Below are 19182 nucleotides of genomic sequence, written 5' to 3' on the forward strand. Positions count from 1 at the left end.
TGAAAAGCTATCAGACTGGAAGGCCTTCATTTTTGTTGTTTGTTTGTTTGTTTGTTTGTTTGTTTCAAGACAGGGTTTCACTGTGTAGCCCTGGCTATCCTGGAACTCACTCTGTAGACTAGGCTGGCCTCAAACTCACAAAGATCTGCTTCCTCTGCCTCCCGAGTGCTGGGATTAAAGGCATCCACTGCTTTCTGGAAGGGCCTACTTTATGATGACTCAGATAATGTATGTAGGAGGAATTATCTAAAATTCTAAAAGAATTGAATCTAGAATTCACACACAGTAGAAACTAGTGTTCATTGTCAATATATAGTCAAGTTTACTGAAACAAATATCTTTTAAAAATTACTAAAAGATACATGTTAGCAAAACTAAAAGTGAATTTAGTAGCAAGACATGGATTTCAGCCAGGAAACTAATTTGGACTGTTAATGTCAAATACTACCAAATCTCTCAGACAAACTCTACTGCACCTGTGAAGAAAAAAGGCAACAAGAAATGCAAATACAGTAGTGTTCTTACATTGCATGATTAGCAGATTTTAGAATCCAAAGAAAATGGATTATAATATTATAATGTTAAAATATATAATATTTAATGTCAAAATATGTAATGTCACAATTTCCACCTGAAAAATAAAATGTGACTTACACCTTTCAAATGTAAGAAAAGGAAGTCAACAACACTAACAATAAGAAGGACAAAGGTAAAAGACTAAAGTGCCTGGCAGTGTTGGTTCATACCTTCACCCCTATCACTGAGTTTCTGGGCCAGCGTGGTCCACAGAGCAAGTTCTTGGACAGCCAGGGCTACACAGAGAAACCTTGTATCAAAAAACAACAGCAGCAACAAAAGAAACTAAAGCATGGCCAGTAAGGACCATGACACCAGCTGGCCATTGTGTTATGTGCACATACTCCTAGTTCTCTGATGAGTAACACAGAGATATTGTGAGTTTGAGCAGACTAGACTACAAAGAGGCCATTCAGGTGTGGGGGGTTGCAGGGGGCAGGGGGAGACAAGAGATAGCAGGAATAGGTTCAAATAAAGAATTGTAATTGAGGGCTGGAGAGATGGCTCAGTGGTTAAGATGACTATTCTTCCAGAGGTCCTGAGTTCAAATCCCAGCAACCACATGGTGGCTCACAACCATCTGTAGTGAGATCTGATGCCCTCTTCTGGTGTGTCTGAAGACAAGTAAAACTTTTTTAAAAAATTATAATTGAGTTAGACTCATCTGTCAAGAGTTTTTTGGGGTTGGGGATTTAGCTCAGTGGTAGAGCGCTTGCCTAGGAAGCGCAAGGCCCTGGGTTCAGTCCCCAGCTCCGAAAAAAAAGAACCAAAAAAAAAAAAAAAAGTTTTTTAATCTGGTTGGTTGGTTATTATTGTCCACTTTTTATTTTTGATATAGGGTCTCAATATCTAGCTAGGTTGGAACTCATTATATAGCACAGGCTATATAAAAATCTTAACTTAAACTAAACTTAAACTGAAATCCTCCTGCTTCAGCCTTTGCGGTGTGAACAGAGATTACAGGCACATGTGACCATGCTCAACTCTTTTGTGATCTTTTTTAAATTCCTTAACTTTATTTTTTACAATAACTAGTGATTTTTTTAATTGATTACTGTTGTTGTAAAAATATAAAAAATAAAAAGAGTAAGCTTGTCTTTTATCCCCACTAGGTCTGGCACCACAGCGCCCCATGATATCTGCTGGATATCTTAAGTCTCAGTCAGCAAAGCCTCTCACCCGCTCTGCTCCATCCCATATCACACTGCAGAAAGCCTTGCTCTGAGCCGTGAGCACTCTCCCTACCCATCTAGTTCCCAAGGCAGGGTTCCATGCCGGAAACACACATCCCAACTCCGTGGCGGCCCCTCTGCTGCCACACACTCTCCCAAACTCAGTTCTCCACATGAAAAACCACACGACACAATAAACTTTGACCCATTTGATAAGATATAATTGCCCTCCTAAACAGACAAAGCCCAGTACCATCCATCCCTTAAGAACTTTCGTAACAACCTGTAAAGGTACAGCGTGGAGTCTTAACGTCACCCGCCATATTGTCCTGCCACAGCTTCTCTCCCTCTCCCTCCTGTCTCTTCCTCCTTTTTGTTCCAGTCTCCTCCTCTTCCTTCAAACTTTTCTCCCGCCTATCCTTCCTTTTTGTCCAATGACAGGCCTCCTTCTATCTTGTACCTGCCTCACCTGTGACATCATCCCACAGATTACATTCTGTGTATATGTGTCTGTTTGTACATATGAGCCCAGTGCTAGTAGAGGCCAGAAAAGGGTTTTGGATATCCTGGAGCTGGGATAACAGGTTAGGAGTTGTGGGATAGGTGTGCTGGGAACTGGGTTAACCTTTTTTTTTTTAAGATTTATTTATTATAGATGAGTACACTGTAGCTGTCTTCAGACACACCAGAAGAGGGCATCAGATCCCATTACAGATGGTTGTGAGCCACCATGTGGTTGCTGGGATTTGAACTCAGGACCTCTGGAAGAGCAGTCAGTGCTCTTAACCACTGAACTATCTCACCAGCCCTTAACCTCCCATTCTAATCTAGCAGATGGTTCATTCTGTCTTTCCTTCCTTCTATAACTTAACTGTGAGAAATGTCTAAGTATCACCCGTCTCAGTGCCTTTTTGAGGCCATCTCTGGCCTCCATCAGACAGAACCCTGGCCTTCCTCCTTGTATGCACTATTCAAAAGCTTAAGGCTTAGCTCCCCAGGATGCGGTCCCATTCTAGGAGACATAAAAAAGAGCAAGGAGGGGTTGGGGATTTAGCTGAGTGGTAGAGCGCTTGCCTAGCAACTGCAAGGCCCTGGGTTCGGTCCCCAGCTCCAGAAAAAAAAAAAAAAAAAAAAAAAAAAACCAAAAAAAAAAAAAAAAGAGCAAGGAACAGGGCATTAGTGGGTTTCTCAAAGTTCTGTTTTCTGGCACAAATAAAACCTTTTTGGGGGTTGGGGATTTAGCTCAGCGGTAGAGCGCTTGCCTAGCGAGTGCAAGGCCCTGGGTTCGGTCCCCAGCTCTGAAAAAAAAAAAAAAAAAAGGAAAAAAAATTAATTTATTTGGGCTGGAGAGATGGCTCAGTGGTTAAGAGCACTGACTGCACTTCCAGAGGTCCTGAGTTCAATTCCCAGCAACCACATGGTGGCTCACAACCATCTGTAATGGGATCTGATGCCCTCTTCTGGTGTGTCTGAAGACAGCTACAATGTACTTATACAATAAATAAATAAATCTTTAAAAAGAAATCTTTTTTTTAAATTATTTATTTATATATTTTATGAATGTGAGTACATCACTCTCTTCAGATGCACAGAAGAGGGGATCTAATCCCATTACAGGTGGTTGCAAGCCACTATGTGGGTGCTGGGATTTGAACTCAGGACTGCTGGAAGAGCAGTCAGTACTCTTAACCACTGAGCCATTTCTCCAGCCAATAAAACCTTTCCTTAACTGTGTTCTCACAAAACAGAAGAAATGCCCTAAGTAGCAGTATAGTACTTTTCATTAGAGTCTGGAGTGTTTTTCATCAGTTGTTCGTTACAGTGTTGCATTAGTTTCCTTTCTTGCTGCTGTGAAAAAATAACAAAAGCAATTTAAGGATGAGAGAGCTTGCTTGGGCTCACTGTAAGGTGCAGGGCATCATCAGAGGGAAGCTGGTCATACTGTACCACAGTCAAAAAGTTATAGATTTCCCCATTTTATTCAGAGCCCCCAGCCAGTAGACTGGTGCCACCTACAATTAGGAGACGGTCTTCCCACCTTAATAACCCTGATCTAGCTTCTCTCTCACTGACATTCCCAGAGGGTTGTCTCCGAGGTAAAGTTGGTAATACTGAGCACACAGATACTTACTCTTTTGTTTTTCAGCAGAATCTGACTGCCCAGGTTAGTCTAGGACTCACTGTTGTAGCCCAGACTAACCTTTAACTTAACCCTCCTGCCTCTGTCTCCAAAGTGCTGAGATCACAGGTATTTGCTACCGTGTCTGGCTTATAACCTTTCTTCTTAATGGAAATCTAATGATTAACAAAAGTATAATAGCAGTTGTCCTCTTTACTGGGAAATCAAATTATGTAACCAATGCCTTACATTAAGACCTTTAAGGTCTTTCTCATGAGTCACGTGGCATGCCCACCATAAAGGAACAAAGTTTGGAGTACATGTGTTACTCTGCATCACCCTCAGACCCACGCTAGCCAGGCACCTGGACTCTGACATACAAAGGGCCAGCCCTACACAAAGAAAGACAAGGTCTGTAAAGCCAGGAACCATGGTAGCCACTGAGCTAGGGAGAAGAGGAAAACTCACCTACATGCACAGAGACCATAAGCAAACTTGAAGATCAGTTTGGCTCAGTTTCCTAATCAAGGGACAGAAAGGCAAATGGGAATGTACCCTGGGCATATTGAGGCCCAGTCCTACATTCCTCATGATGACATCCTCAGACAGAGCTGCTATTCCAGCCTGGGTCTTGTGTAATCCATGGCTTAGATATACCACTTAACAAGGAGGCTCATCACGTAAATTGCCACCTCTTCTTACAGGGCCTGTGTGCGTGAATCAGGTCAGCACGAGGAAACTGACTTTCCTGGGATAGCAATACCCTTGAAGACTACCATCACAAGAAGGAACTAATAAAGCTTTTCTAGAATTTATGATTAGGCAAACAAGTGGCATGTGTCTTTTCAACAGCAAGCTGAGTGTTGTCCAGCCGACTTGCCGACGGAATTTTCTGACTCCTAAGTCGTACATCTTGCTGGATCATTAATTCTGGTCTTTTTACAAGTCAGTAAAGGTAGATTTTTGTCTTGCAGAAAACAGATGGCTAAGTTAAATGAGTCTTGTCTGGGTGCAAATAAATTCAATAATGGAACATGGAAACTTATTTTTGCCTGGGGGAGAGATGATAGGGAAGATGGCAGTTTGGCAGCCCTGAAGAGCTTTAACAGTTTTAGTTTGTAATCTAGCCTAGCAAGCCTACTCACACAAGCTCTGTGTCAGTCATCGTAAATACCACTCTCCAGTCTCATGAGATGGTTTACCATCATGCTGGCCCTGCTCATTGATGATTAAAGAGATATCTGACATTTCTGTGCTTTAGCGTTGCATGAGTCACGTTGTAAGGTTCCTTCAGCAGTCTCCTCCGCTTCCTCTCTAAGAAGCCCAATGGGCCTCTTAGACATCACAACCCATCTGAGGCTTGGCTTCAGCCTTCATCCCCAAATTGCTCTGTTGTCTCTCTCCACTGTGGGAAGAAGTGTGCCTCATAGGAAGCTGTTTTAATTGATCAAAGTCCTCAATCAAAGTACTGAACCATGACCTGGTTTGGAAACAGTCTTCACAGGTATAATCAAGGTCATATCATTAAGGCAGGCCCCACTCAGCCCGTGGGAAAGGAGAAATTTAGACGCATGCACTGTGGGACAAGGATTGCAGTGACGTTACCACAAAGCCAAGTGTGCAGAAAGACGCACAGTCACCAGGAGCTGGAAGACAGAGAAGGGTGTTCCACCGTAGGTTTGAGAGGGAGGGAGGTGGCCCTACAGACACTCATTTCAGACTTTGGGGCTCCAGATGGTGGGGCAACAAATTTCCTTTAATAAAGCTGCCCACTCTGTTTCAGAAACTGACATGAAGGCAGTCTCAATTACTGGGGCCTTTGTACTTCTGAATGATAAACATCTCAACTGCTCAGATCCATCACGATCCATAAGATCCATCAGGAGCTATGCACGGTGGTGCACGCCTTTAATCCTAGCTCTCAGGAGGCAGAGGAAGGAAGACCTGAGTTCCTCTGATCTACACAGTGAAATAGAAGATAGCCAGAGCCACAAAATGAGACTGCCTCAAAAAAAAAAATCACCATGCAGTGATAGTACTCACCTTTAATCCTAGCACTTGGAGGGCAGAGATAGGCAAATCTCTATGAGTTCAAGGCCAGCCTGGTTCACAAAGGGAGTTCCAGGACATTCAAGACTACACAGAGAGACCCTATCTCAAAAAACAAACAAAACAAAACTCCCGTGAGCAAATTATGTGAGTTCCTCTTCACTCTGTACCCAGAACCAGACCTGCATCCCTCACCTTCGTGACCCGTGTCTGACTCACCCAGATCTACCATGTACCTCCCTACTTCTCTATGCAGCACCTTGGTGGGTTCCATTGCTCCCAGACTGAGAATGTCATGGATCCCATGTCCCTCAGCATGAAAGTCAAGATCTTCAACTCAAAACAACCAAACAAAAACATTCAAATATAGGCCTAAGACTTGAGCAAAGTCTTCTGCAAAGAAGACGTACAGACCAATGAGCACAGGGAGACTTCATATCATCAGCCGTCAAGGAACTGTAAGGAGTCCACAAGGAGATGCTACCGCATATCCACCGAGGTAGCTGGAACCCAAAAGCTGTACGGTAAGTGTTGGCAGGGATGTAGAGACACCTGGATGCTCACATGTACCTTCTTCTGACTCAGAAAGCTAGGCATGGAGTTAGCCTGTCACTACAATTCCACTATAAGTTAACACTCAAACAAGGTAAAAATACACATCTTAATTTTTAAAAAATATTTTCTTATTATTTATTTACATGTACATGTGTGTATGTCTGTATATGTGCCCGAAGCCAGAGGCATCCCTTGGATACTGGAGTCACAAGTCATTGTAAGCTGCCTGTTGTGTGGATGCTGGGAGTTGAACTCAGGTCATCTGCAAGAACAATCACCACTGAGCCATCTCTCCAGCCTGAAAATACATGTCTGGTATGAAACGTTAGAAGCAATATTATTCACAATAAGCATAAAGGGGAAAGCGACTGGTGAACAATAAAATGCACTTCCATAAATAGGACATTATTTGAGATAAAAAAGATGTAGTACTGAGATGTTAAACCATAATTGAATCTGGAAAACAAGTTCAGCAAAAGAAGCCAGGAACAGAAGGACGCACGCCGTATGTCTCCACTTAGAGAGAATGCCTTGTCTAGACAAGTCCACAAACAGATTTACTTGCAGAGGAGTCTGGAAGAAACAAATTGAGAGTGACTGCCAGTGGACATGAAACTGCTCTAGAAGTGCCCCGGAGCCTGGCATGGGGTACCCACCTACAATACCAGCACCCAAGAAACTAAAATGAGGCAAGACAAGACCCTGTCTCAAAGCAATAAATAACCAGAGGCTTCCAGTCAAGCCTACAGGTGTAGACTAATCTCTTCCTGCTCATTCCAGCCAAATATAACTTTTAAATGACACAACGGATAATTACGTAAGTCTCCACGACAGTAGGGAAAGCAGGTGCCTAGGAAACACACAGCTTGCAGTCTCCCACCCCTCCTCAAGGAGGAGCCCATTCCCAGTATCTTCTGGGACTCCAGTCATGGCAGAAATGCCAGGTACCTCTGTGTTTCCCTAGACCCCTGCCCAGTAGAGAGAGATGCCTGAGTGCCTTCCATGGATTCAGAGACAAGGCAGAAACCGGTGAGTAGCGAGTCCACCTTAGCTGGTGTCTCCTTCTCCCATTCTATCAGGCAACGCCAAAAAATTAACTCCATGCCTCGGTGGCACCAGCTGAATGAAATAGAACAGAAAAGCATGGCAAGGGCTCTGAGAGCTACACTGCCATGGAAACCACAGCCAAGGAGCAGCCCAGGAAGCCTTACCACATAGGACAATGGCCTCGCTAAGTGACAGAGAAGGCATAAGTAGGATTCCATTTCCTAACGCTAATCCAAACTGTCCAATCATGGTTAGAAGTTTACTTAAATAAAATCTCACAATGTGAACGGGAAGAGATCATCAACCAGTGATCACACAAAGGAATCAGATGTGAAGACTGTCTGACAGGGACTGTCAAACACCTATCACAAAAATACTTCAATAGCCATTACTAATTATCTTGAGATAAACAAATAGAAAAGTTCAGGAAAAATTCTTTATCCAAAGAACCAAAAGGAAATTACAGAACTAAAAAAACACAATGAACCAAAACTTGGCCTTTTGAAAACTTACTGGATAGATTCAATAGCAAATTAAGCAGAGGAATGAGTCTAGATTCTGAATTGGAAGATCAGATCATAAGAATTGCTCAATTGCACAATAGAGAGAAAAGAAAATAGATGGAAAGAAATTGAACATAACGTAGGGATTTATGGGACAATTAAAAATAAATCTAGTTTTTGTTAGGCTTTGTGTCACTGGAGGCTGAGAAGAAGCATGCAGCTGAGAAAATATTTGAAGATCCAATAGCAGAAACTTCATAAAAAAAAATGGGAGAGATGTGAACCTGCATACTCAAGGTTGATGACGTGCAAAGAGAACAAGCCCCAGGAAAGCAGTGTGTGAGTCAGCATCTGCAAAGGACTCGGGAAGATGCACACCCTGCCTGCAGCAAAAAGCAATCTCAGGGACTGCACTTCTTACCAGAAGCCACTGACGCCAAGAAGATGTGGACACTGCTTCTCACGAAATGCACAGTCCACTGGGAATCCTCTACTTAATGAAAGTCCTTTAGATTGAATGAGAATAAAAAGAGTCTCTAACCATGGAGAACAATGGGAAGACTGTGAGAACCGTGCACCATGAACAGAGCTACGCTAGGCACAAGTGGGAGCAATGACTTAGCAGGTAGGGTGCTTGCCGCATAATCAGGAGGCCTAGAATCCAGATGTCAGTGCTCACATACGATAAGCTTGCATCCTGTGAATGCCTGTAAAACCACAGCTCTGAGGGCAGACAGAAAGATTGTTGAGGCTTTCTGGCTTCCAGCCTAGCCCAGAAAATCAAATCAAATCAAAACAAAGCAACCGGGGTTGGGGATTTAGCTCAATGGTAGAGCGCTTGCCTAGGAAGTGCAAGGCCCTGGGTTCGGTCCCCAGCTCTGAAAAAAAGAAAAAGGAAAAAGAAGAAAAAAAAAAAAAACAAAAAAACAAAAAAAAAAAACAAAAAAAAACAAAGCAACCAAGAGCTCCAAGTTCTCAGAAAAACCCTGCCTCAGAGGAATAGACAGAGATTGGTAGAGAATACTGATACCCTTTTCTGGTCTCTGTGCATGTGCACAGATGCATTTGCACGTGTGGCCACATATACATTGAGAGGTTCCAAAAACTTGGAATTTTCAATTCCCTAGGAAGAATGGTAGGTTCCTCAGAAGGAGCCACTGACAATGGACCTTTAATCAATGACGACCCTGACGTACGATAAGTCTGGAGCTGAGTCAGCTCCGGGACACCTGGTTGGAGGAGCTATCGAGGCCAGAACTGAGCTGATTTCTGAAATCCTTCAAGACTCACCAATCAAAACTGTACTAAAGTCACTGCTTTGCCCTACCAATCATATTAGAGGTTACGCAATCCTTCTGGAAAATTCCCCTAGCCCTGTATAAAAGGGGCCCTCAGGTTATCACCATTTTGATGAATGGTTGACCCCTGCATGCTGGTAATTTCTACAGAATAAACCATTCTTTGCCTTTGTGTGCTATTTGAGTCTGGGGTCTTCCTTCAGCAATTCTTGGATGCTAACAACACGACCGTGTGTGTGTGTGTGTGTGTGTGTGTGTGTGTGTGTATGTGTGTGTGTGTGTGTGCACGCGCACACGTGTGTCACACACAAGAAGACTAGCTGAATGAAACTCAAGGAGGAATGGAATGATAACAGAAGATAACTTGAGCAAGGAAAAAATACCAGTTTAGCAATGACAAGACAGGGTGAAAGAAGACACCCTCACTGTGTTTCTCAAACCACACTGAATTGTTAAAGCAAAAAATTAACACTGTCTGATATGTTACAAAATGTACACATAGGAGATTTTTAAAGAATGTGTAGGTTTTACCTATGGTGGCAATTGCGCAGGCCTTTAATCCCAATACTCAGGAGGCAGAAGCAGGTAGAGCTCTATGAGTCTGAAGCCAGCCTGGTCTATAGAGCAAGTTCTAGGATAGCCAGGGTCACATAGAGAAATCCTGTCTCAAAACAAAACAAAACAAAACAAAACAAACAAAACAAAACCATTCATAGGTTTTAGTGGGCAAGGTAAAGGGAAGTTTCTATACTTCACTCATAATGCTAAGTGTCTATATGAACAGACATATAATATATTTGATTTTATTATGAGGCCCAGAAAACCACTGAAAAACACAAATACTATTCTAATAACATTATAAAAAATCATAATGGAATTCTAAACAGTGTTCAAGTATCCCACAGGAAGGCACGAAAAAAGAAGTGAAATGAGTAAGGAGGACAACAAAAAGCAAAACCACAAAGCTAAACACTAATGCACCAAAAACTACTTTAGTCCAGTGGTGGTGGTGGTGGTAGATGCCTTTGATCCCGGTATTTGTGAGGCAGAGACAGGAAGATCTCTGAGTTTGAGGCCGGCCTGGTCTACCGAGTGAGTTTCAAAACAGCCAGGGCTACACAGAGAAACTTTGTCTTGAAAAACAAAACAAAACAAACAAATAACTTTAGATGTAAACTATATATAAAGAACCACAGGTTGTCAAAGGGAATAAATAAATGACTCAACTACAAGATGTCTGCAGAAAGTTTACTCCGAGCATGGTGTAGGCAGGCTGTATTAGTCAGGGTTCTCTAGAGTCACAGGACTTATGGGTAGTCTACGATATACTGTACAGTCAGGGGATTTGTTATGATGACTTACAGTCTGTAGTTCAACTCCCAACAACAGTCACCTGTGAATGGAAGTCCAAGGATCTAAGAGTTGCTCAGTCCCACGAGGCTGGTAGATTCCAACAAATGTGCTGGCAAGTAAGCTCAAGCAGGTAAAGAAATGCAAATCTTCTTCTAGTGTCCTTATGTAGCCCTCCAACAGGAGGTGTGGCCCAGATTAAAGATGTGTACCACCATGCTGGATCTGGGACCTGTTTTGTCCCAGGTTGACCTTAACTCAGAGCTCTCCTTGCCTCAGTCTCCTGGGATTCATAGCCACTATGCCTTAAGTTCTCCATGCCAAGATCCAGGTCAGAAACTCCCAGCCTCAAGTTCTGGACGACAGGTGGACCTTCCAAGTCTGGATTGTAGTTCATTCCAGAAATAGTCAAGTTGACAACCTGGAATAGACATTACATAGGCTGAAAATGAAAGGACATAAAAAAAAAACATAAATGCAAACAGTAAAAAGAAAAAGGACAGGACAACTGAGTATGGTGGGTGGTACACGTCTTTAATCTCAGAACTTGGGAAGCAGAGGCAGGCAGACCTCTCTGAAGCCAGCCTGGTCTACAGAGCAAGTTCCAGGACAACTAAGGCTACATAGACACTGTTTCAAAAACAAACAAACCAACAAAAACAAAACAAAAAACCCCAATAATAAAGCACACGACACAAAAACATGCCAAAGGCCTGGTGTGGTGGTGCATGATTGCAATCCCAGACTTTTGGAGGCAGAAATTAGGAGGCTTGAGAGTTCAAGGCTAGCGTGGTTTATTTAGTGAGATCCTATTTCATAATAAGGGCTGAAGAGATGGCTCAATGGCTAAGAGAGAATACTGTTCTTACAGAGGACGGAGTTTACTTCCCAACACCTATGTCAGATGCGTCACAACTCCCTGAAACCCCATTTCCAGGAAACCCTCTTCTGATCTCCTCAGACAGCTGAACTCACATGTACTTACCCACACATTAACATTAAAGTTAAAAGTTTTTTAAAAGGTGTATTTATTATATTTATATGAGTACACTATAAATGTTCTCAGACACACCAGAAGAGGGCATCAGATCCTATTACAGATGGTTGTGAGTCACCATGTGGTTGCTGAGAATTGAACTCAGGACCTCTGGAAGAACAGTCAGTGATCTTAACCACTGAGCTATCTCTCCAGCCCAAAACTAAACATTTTTTTGACACTTAAAAAAACATTAGAAAAACTAAACATTTTTAAATATTATATTTAATTTATATTTTATTTGTATGAGTATTCTGCCTAAATGCATGTGTGTGTACCATATGTAATGTCGTGGTGGTCAGAAGAGGGAGGGTCAGATCCCTTGGAACTGAAATTATGTTTGTGAGTCCCTGTGATGTGGGTGCTGGGAACTATACTCAGATCCTCTGTAAGAGCAACAAGTGCTTTTCTTTTTATTTTTTTTTCTTTTCTTTTTTTTTTCTCGGAGCTGGGGACCGAACCCAGGGCCTTGTGCTTGCTAGGCAAGCGCTCTACCACTGAGCTAAATCCCCAACCCCAACAAGTGCTTTTAACCAGGAGCCATCTCTCCACAACCTAAAATTAAAAACCAAAATAACAAAAAAGTAGCATTAGGAAATTGAAATCTACTGAATTGAGTGAAAAAGATACAATGTATCAAAAACTCTGGATGTTGGGAAATCTAGATGCTAAACACATATCTTAGAGAAAAAGAAACATGACCAGGCTTAGTTATATATAATGTCTATAATCCCAGACATTGTTCCAAGTTCAATACCAGCCTGGTCTACATAGGGAGATCCAGATTACATAGCAAGAATATGTCTCAAAAAGAAAAGAAACAGTACCTCAAAGCAATCATGCAGGATTCCAGCTTCCATCTTGAAAACCTGGACCAAGATGAGGAAAATAAACCCAAAACAAATGGAAGGAAATAATATAAGTAGAAATCAATGGAATTGAAAATGAGAAAAATCAATGAAACAAAAAGTTGGTTTTTAAAAGTGATCAGTAAAATTGATAAAGTTCAGTCAAGAAAAGGATACCAAGAATAGTACAGATACAGGGGAGACATAGGAAGTTAAATTCTGGAGTACCCAGATGTTGTGAATCAGAAGGAAATTATGCTGGCTAGTAGGGTAGCAACATCCCTGGGTGTGGTGGTTTGAATGTTTCCCATGGGTTCATGTATTTGCATGCTCAGTCCTCAGTTGATGGAGTGTTTGGAAAGGATTAGAAGGCTTGGAGGAAGTGTATCACTGGGAATGGGGTCTAAGGTTTCAAAAGCCAGACTGGGCCCACCCAGTCTGTGTTTTGTATGCATCTTGAGTACACCCACCCTCACTCTGGCACTGCTTTCTCAGTTCCCAAACTTACCCCCACCCCCACCCCCACCTGGCATCACCCCCTCCCATAGTACTCCCCCATCTCTGCCTGCTGCTTACTGACCAGGATTAAAGCTTTCTAGCACCATGCCTGCCTGCCTGCCACCATGCACCCTACCATGATGATGATGGACTAACCTTCTGATTCTGTAAGCAAGCCCTCAATTGAACGCTGTCTTTCCTATGAGTTGCTTCGGTCATAGTGTCTCCTCACAGCAATAGAATAGTAAGTAAGACATTTGGGTTACCACACAACATTCAGCATGTTTCTGAATGAGAGTTACACTTAAATGAGAGGGGAAAGGTCGTTCTCATAATGTGGGGAGGCCTCTGCCAATTCACTGTAGGCCTGAACACAACCTGTAGAGCAAGAAGGTTGCACAACTCATTCTGCAACACCAGCTCCTTCTGGCTGTGTAGCAGATGGCCTTTGGACTAGAACTTTACTCAACTCCTTCCTTAGCCTCCAGCCTCTTTGCCTCCCTCACTGAATTTTGGGCTCACCAAGTCTCCATAATAAGGCCAATTCCTTAAAATATCTCTAGTTGGCAGTATAACTCAGTGATATAGTGTGCTTGCTTAGTGTGCAAGACCCTGACCCACTTCCCAGCATTAAATCAAACACACATTTATGTATAGGGAGATGAAATAGAAATACACAAGCTGAGTGTGATGACTCATACCTTTAGTTCTAGCACTCAGGAGGCAGAGGCAGGCAGATCTCTCAGTTCAAGACTGCCTGGTCCATATAGTTCCAGGACAACCAGGGCTACACAGAGGAATCCTGTCTCAAAAACAAACAAACAAACAAAATAACCACTACCAAAAAACAGCAACAAAAACCCTAATAAAAGGAAGGGCTGGGGAGATGGCTCAGTGTTAGGTCTTTAGAAATTCCTTCCCAAAGACCAACATTTAGACAAAAGGCAACATTCCCCCAGGGATTTAAGATTATTACTTGCTAAAAGGAGTCATTTCCCTTATCTGGGGGAAAAAGAGAACCCTGACTCCTCCATTAACCTAGGCCTGTGGTGCCTCTTAGCATATCAAGGTCTTACCTCTATCAATGTCTTACCTCTTATCTAGCCTAACCTCTAGGCTCCCTCAGCCCCCAATCACAAGTGCCTGCTAGAGTCATTCTGGCTGCTGACATACTCTGCCCCCTACTCTAAACCTCTGCAGGCCATAAGCTTCCCTTCCCTTCCCCCAGCTTCTCCTTTCTCCTGTATAACTCAGCCATTTGTTCTTGCTGTTTTGGTCCCCTCTTGGTTCTCAGGTGTACTCTTGTTCTCTTCTCTCTCTCCTCTCAGGGCCTGGTTCAGTCTGGAACCTTCCAGATGCCCTTGGCTGTATTTTCCCGAATATCTACAATGAAACACTCTCCTCTGTTGTACGCAGGAGCAGCCATGTCCTTATTTTCACTCATTCAGTGGTTAAGAGGGCTTGCTGTTCTTCTAGAGGAATGGGGTTCAATTCCCAGCACACAAGTCAGGCAGCTTACAACTCTTGTAACAAGCAGTTGGGAACCCAACACCCTTTTCTTGCTTCCAGGGAAACCACACATGTGTGCAAACACAGACTCATACACATACAAAAAATAAATCTTTTAAAAAACTTCATAGAACTAGTAAGTGAGCCCAGCATGTTCTCAAGACACAAATGACTTACTTTTTTTCTTTATTTTGTATACATGTGTGTAAGTGCAAGTGCTAGCATGTGTGTGAAGGTCAAAGGGCAACTTTTTTAGTTTGTTCTTGCTTTACAACTTGTTCAGGTCTCTCTTGTTTCTGCCGCTCTACTGCCAGGTTAGCTGGCCCAGGCATTCCTGGATGATTCTCCTTGCTCCACTTCCCATCCTGCTGTAGGAATGCAAACAACCACGTATAGCATTCACCAAGTTCTAGGGCCCCTTATTTGTTATTTGTCCTAGAACTTGGTCTGTAGATCAGGCGGACCTCTAACTCAGAGATCCCCCTGCCTCTGCCTCCCAAGTTCTAGGATTAAAGGCATGGGCCACCACAGCCTGGTACAAAGGATTTAAAAATAAATTAATCATTCCAGTAGATAGAAGTAGTAGAAAGTCTCTGGGATTTAGAATTAAGCAAAAGTTTCTTAAACTGAATATCAAAAACATGATTTCACAGGAAATATTGATAAATGGGACCTTAACCAAAGCTGAAAGCGTCTGCTCCACACAAGACCCTAAGAGGGGCTAAAATGGTAAACTCCAGCTAGGAGTCTGAGCAAGGGTTTGGCACACAGGACTTTCCAGCTGCTACTCACTGCTATTATAATCCTTTGACTGCCCCTTACTCTGACAAGAAAGCTCTCATCCACAAGTTCCATCCCTCTCACCAGAGCGCATCAGCCTCTCTTGGTAGTGATCTCAACCTTCCCCCAAGGCAGTTCTTCACCTATGGTATCTCAGTGGTCTCTGGGAATGGTCTCTCATTGCCTCCATGTCACTCCAGTAGCCATCTAAACATTCCCCATTAACGGCACACAAAGGGGCTCCAAATGCAGCCGCAATCCAGTGAGACAGGCAACCATAGGGAATAGATTAGCAACCTGAGACTCTCCTTGGTTTAGACTATGCCCACACCTCTTTTATAATGCATTTGCTAGTTTAGGACTCTCCCCTGTATGTACTGAGCACACTCACGGGCACACAGCCACTCGTGGAGCTCTCTGAGCTCAGTATTTAGCAACCTGTTAGCAACCCAGGACTGTTTTTTTTTTTTTTTTTTTTTAAATCTAGCTACAAACTGAATAATGGAATAAGTTTCTCTTCCTCTTAAAGAACCGTCAAACTTGTCAAACATATTCTCCACTTGTGGGAACAGAGGTAGAGGATTGATCTAACCTCAACTGGTTTGAGTGTGCATGCACAACAAAGCAAACTGTTCCCTCTAACTGAACTTTTAAGGAGAATCTATTTACCATCTAATGTCTATGCAAAATTGGGTGTGTATGATCAAAACCAGATGTACTATGAGAAAGAATATGCATAGCGTTAAAGTTTATGACTCAATCTGTCAAGATAAAGAACCATGCTACAGAAGAACCCTAGTAACCAAACTCCTTCTCCGGAGCTCCACGAAAGGAAGCCCTATGGCTGGAGAGATAGCTTGGAAGTTAAGAGCACTTGCTGGTCTTGCAAAGGACATCATTGTGACTCCCAGTATCTACATGGTCGCTCACAACCTTCTGTAATTCCAGTTCTAAAGGACTGGAGGTCTTCTTCTGGCCTTTATGAGCACTACGTGCAGGTAGTACACAGACATAATGAGTATCTTCACTCATGTAGGCCACTATTTTCTTGTAATGTGTTCTGAATTGTTCTGTTATTTGAATGGTTTCTTTCATTTCAGTCTTAAAGATTTATGAATGTTATGTATGAGTGTTCTATCTGCAAGTACAAACACATGCCAGAAGAGGGCATCTACGTTATAGATGGTTGTGAGTCACCACGTGGTTACTGGGAATTGAACTCAGGACCTCTAAGAGAGGTCTCCAGCTTTTTACTCTTAAATGAGGAGCCAAGAACCTGGAAACACCTAGCCCAAGACCCTCTCCAATGGGAATACCTGCACTACTTCATTTTATCTGGGCTCTCACCCCTTCATTTAGAAAAACTGGCCATTGACATGGTTTGGTCATATGTGCAACTCATCTCTCCCTGCCCATCTGGACGGGCTGGTGTACAATCAAGGCAGGGAGCTGCTTCATTTCTCAGATGGGAAATAGAGGCCTCATTGAATCTCAGCAGGACTGGGTCAGGGAGTAAGTGAACTAAAACCAACTGCCCTGACACAAACCTCCAGGAACACCTAGCAGTAATTTACCATAGCCTCTGGGCTTGCCTGTGAGGGATTAGCATGATTAGGCTAATTGAGTAGAAGACCCTCCTGAGGGAGAGGGCAGCATTCCCAGGTTTAGGTTTTAGACTACGCAAAAAGGAAGCTAGCTAAATACGTGAATTCCTCGGTCTCTTCTGACTGCAGATGCAATGACCAGCTGCTTCACGATCCTTGTCACACCTTCCCTGCCATGGTGGACTGTACCCTAAGAATAAATTCTCCCTGCCATGGTTTTGTCTTAGTCTTGATCACAGTAATGAGAAAAGCCTCTAATACAACACCTGGCTAACACCCAAAAGCCATTGATATACTCAGACTACTTAGTGACTGCCAGTGTAGCTCCAAGATCCGGGGCTCAGGACAGCCATTCTGAAGCACACTGTGAAGGCCCTTGTGCCTTCTGCCTGATTACCCTTGGGGGATTCTTTCATGCCTAGAAATGAGAGACTAGACTTCTGCATCATATGGTAGGCAAACGCCTGTCCTGAGGTCTCAATCTTCTTGAAAATTAGGTATGAATTCAGTCTAATGTATTGCCTCCTCTCCCCCTTCTCGGGGACAGTCCCTCTGGAAGGGCTGACACTACCTGTAGCATCTGCATCCCCATTGCTAGACCCACTGCTTTACTCTAATATAGCAAATAAAGAGTCAAGTAGGACTTCAAGAACTGCTATCTTTTGTCTATGATGGTGGGTGCCTTTTACACGGTCCCTGTGGACACCCAAATGTTTCCTAACCCTCCCAAACCCCTGGACATCTTGACACTACACAAGTCACAGAAGGGGAAGCCTGCTCCTTGCAAACCACGCAAGCAGCCTTATTGCCTTCTACTTCCTGTTACCCTTCCTCCCCTGCACAGCTTGGGTAGGGCTAGGAGCACCGAGAGTGCTCAGCCTGGCCCTGAAGGGCCATCTCCAGGTGAAGAGCTTTCTTTTTTTTTTTTTTTTTTTTTTTTTTCAGAGCTGGGGACCGAACCCAGGGCCTTGCGCTTCCTAGGCAAGCGCTCTACCACTAAGCTAAATCCCCAACCCCCAGTGAAGAGTTTTCTTAGGTGCTTCATTATAAAGGGACACAAACAAGCAAGCCAGTCGAGACCTCCAGCTGGGCTGAGACATCCTAAGCTAAAGCTCACACTCACTTCTATTTTAGTTGTTCCAGACCCTACCCCTCTTAGCTCTATACCTCAAGAACCCATGTCTGAACAATTCTCCTGGGGCTTTGGAAATCCTTCATGAAGCTAGATGTGAATCTCTGTTCTCATTCCCCTGAAGTGGAGGGTGATGTGTATGAGGGGGAGAACACAGCGAGGACGATTAATGGGAAGGAATTTCTGTACCCTACAGGAACCTGCTAGCTGAGGACCTCCACCCAGGCCTGTCTGATATGGGAGCCACCACCTACAACCACAAACATCAGCTTCCCAGAATGGAAGATAGAGAAGACAGAAGATAGATAGGCTCAGGGTTCCACACCAATGATGACCAAAGGTTCCATCTCCAGTGCACCGGCAGCCCAATCATCTTCCCTTGAACTTTAGACACGGAACCCCAAACCATGTCCAGTGACTAGTGATGACGAATCAGACAGAGTAAGCAAGGTGTTTCATCAGCCACTAGCCACCTCCCTCCCACCCCCGCGGGCTCACATTCCTCAAGTCACGGAAGAAAACCCCCAAAGGTGCAAAACAGGAGATGAGCGTGGGACAGAATTTCAGCATAAAAGAACAATCTGTGGCCTAAAGTGTCATCAGAGAAGGACCTCTGGGACAGATTCCACCTGCAGAAGTTACTTGGTCTGCACAGGCATTTGAATTAGGGTGTTCTACGTTAAGCTCCTTATTTCTTTTACCCAAATATGGCCTCAGGCCCTGTGCAGCTAGCACCTGCTGCGTCTGGTCTCCACCCATGGGCTACTGAAAGAAGTTGCGCGCACGCCCCTCTGAGGACGCCCGCCTCGACCACAAGCCCGGAAGCCCCGCGGCCAGCCGTTGGAAGAGTGAAGGACCACCCTAACGGCCAAGCCCTCAGAAGAAACCACGGAGGACGCGCGCTCCCAAACGCGTGGCAATTCCAACCAACCGCCGCGGCGACTGCGCCTGCGTAGTCTTCGGACGCTATCCTGACAGGGCAGGTGCGCCAGACCGCGCTTGCGTGGTTTGACGAAGGAGGCCAGCGACCAGACCTCGTGTGTGAGACTGCGCCGGAGTAACCTGACCCCGGGAGATGGGGCTAAGGGGAAATTGCGCCTGCGTAG

At 43.8% G+C, this 19182-nt stretch overlaps 1 long non-coding RNA gene across 2 annotated transcripts; it reads right to left on the reverse strand.

Annotated features, from left to right (window-relative positions):
• Positions 1-10553: 10553 nt before the first annotated feature.
• Positions 10554-19022, reverse strand: LOC102547254 (uncharacterized). 2 transcript variants are annotated; one of them, XR_015625848.1, is made up of 3 exons: positions 18778-19022; positions 12533-12574; positions 10554-11090 (listed from the first exon to the last, which is right to left on the reverse strand). It is a non-coding gene; the product is annotated as an uncharacterized LOC102547254 (long non-coding RNA). The 2 variants fall into 2 exon arrangements; XR_015625849.1 differs by lacking the exon at positions 18778-19022 and adding an exon at positions 13208-15260.
• Positions 19023-19182: the final 160 nt, after the last annotated feature.

The sequence above is a fragment of the Rattus norvegicus genome, chromosome 7, assembly GCF_021556685.1.
Source record: "Rattus norvegicus strain SHRSP/BbbUtx chromosome 7, alternate assembly SHRSP_T2T, whole genome shotgun sequence".
Lineage (NCBI taxonomy): Eukaryota > Metazoa > Chordata > Mammalia > Rodentia > Muridae > Rattus > Rattus norvegicus.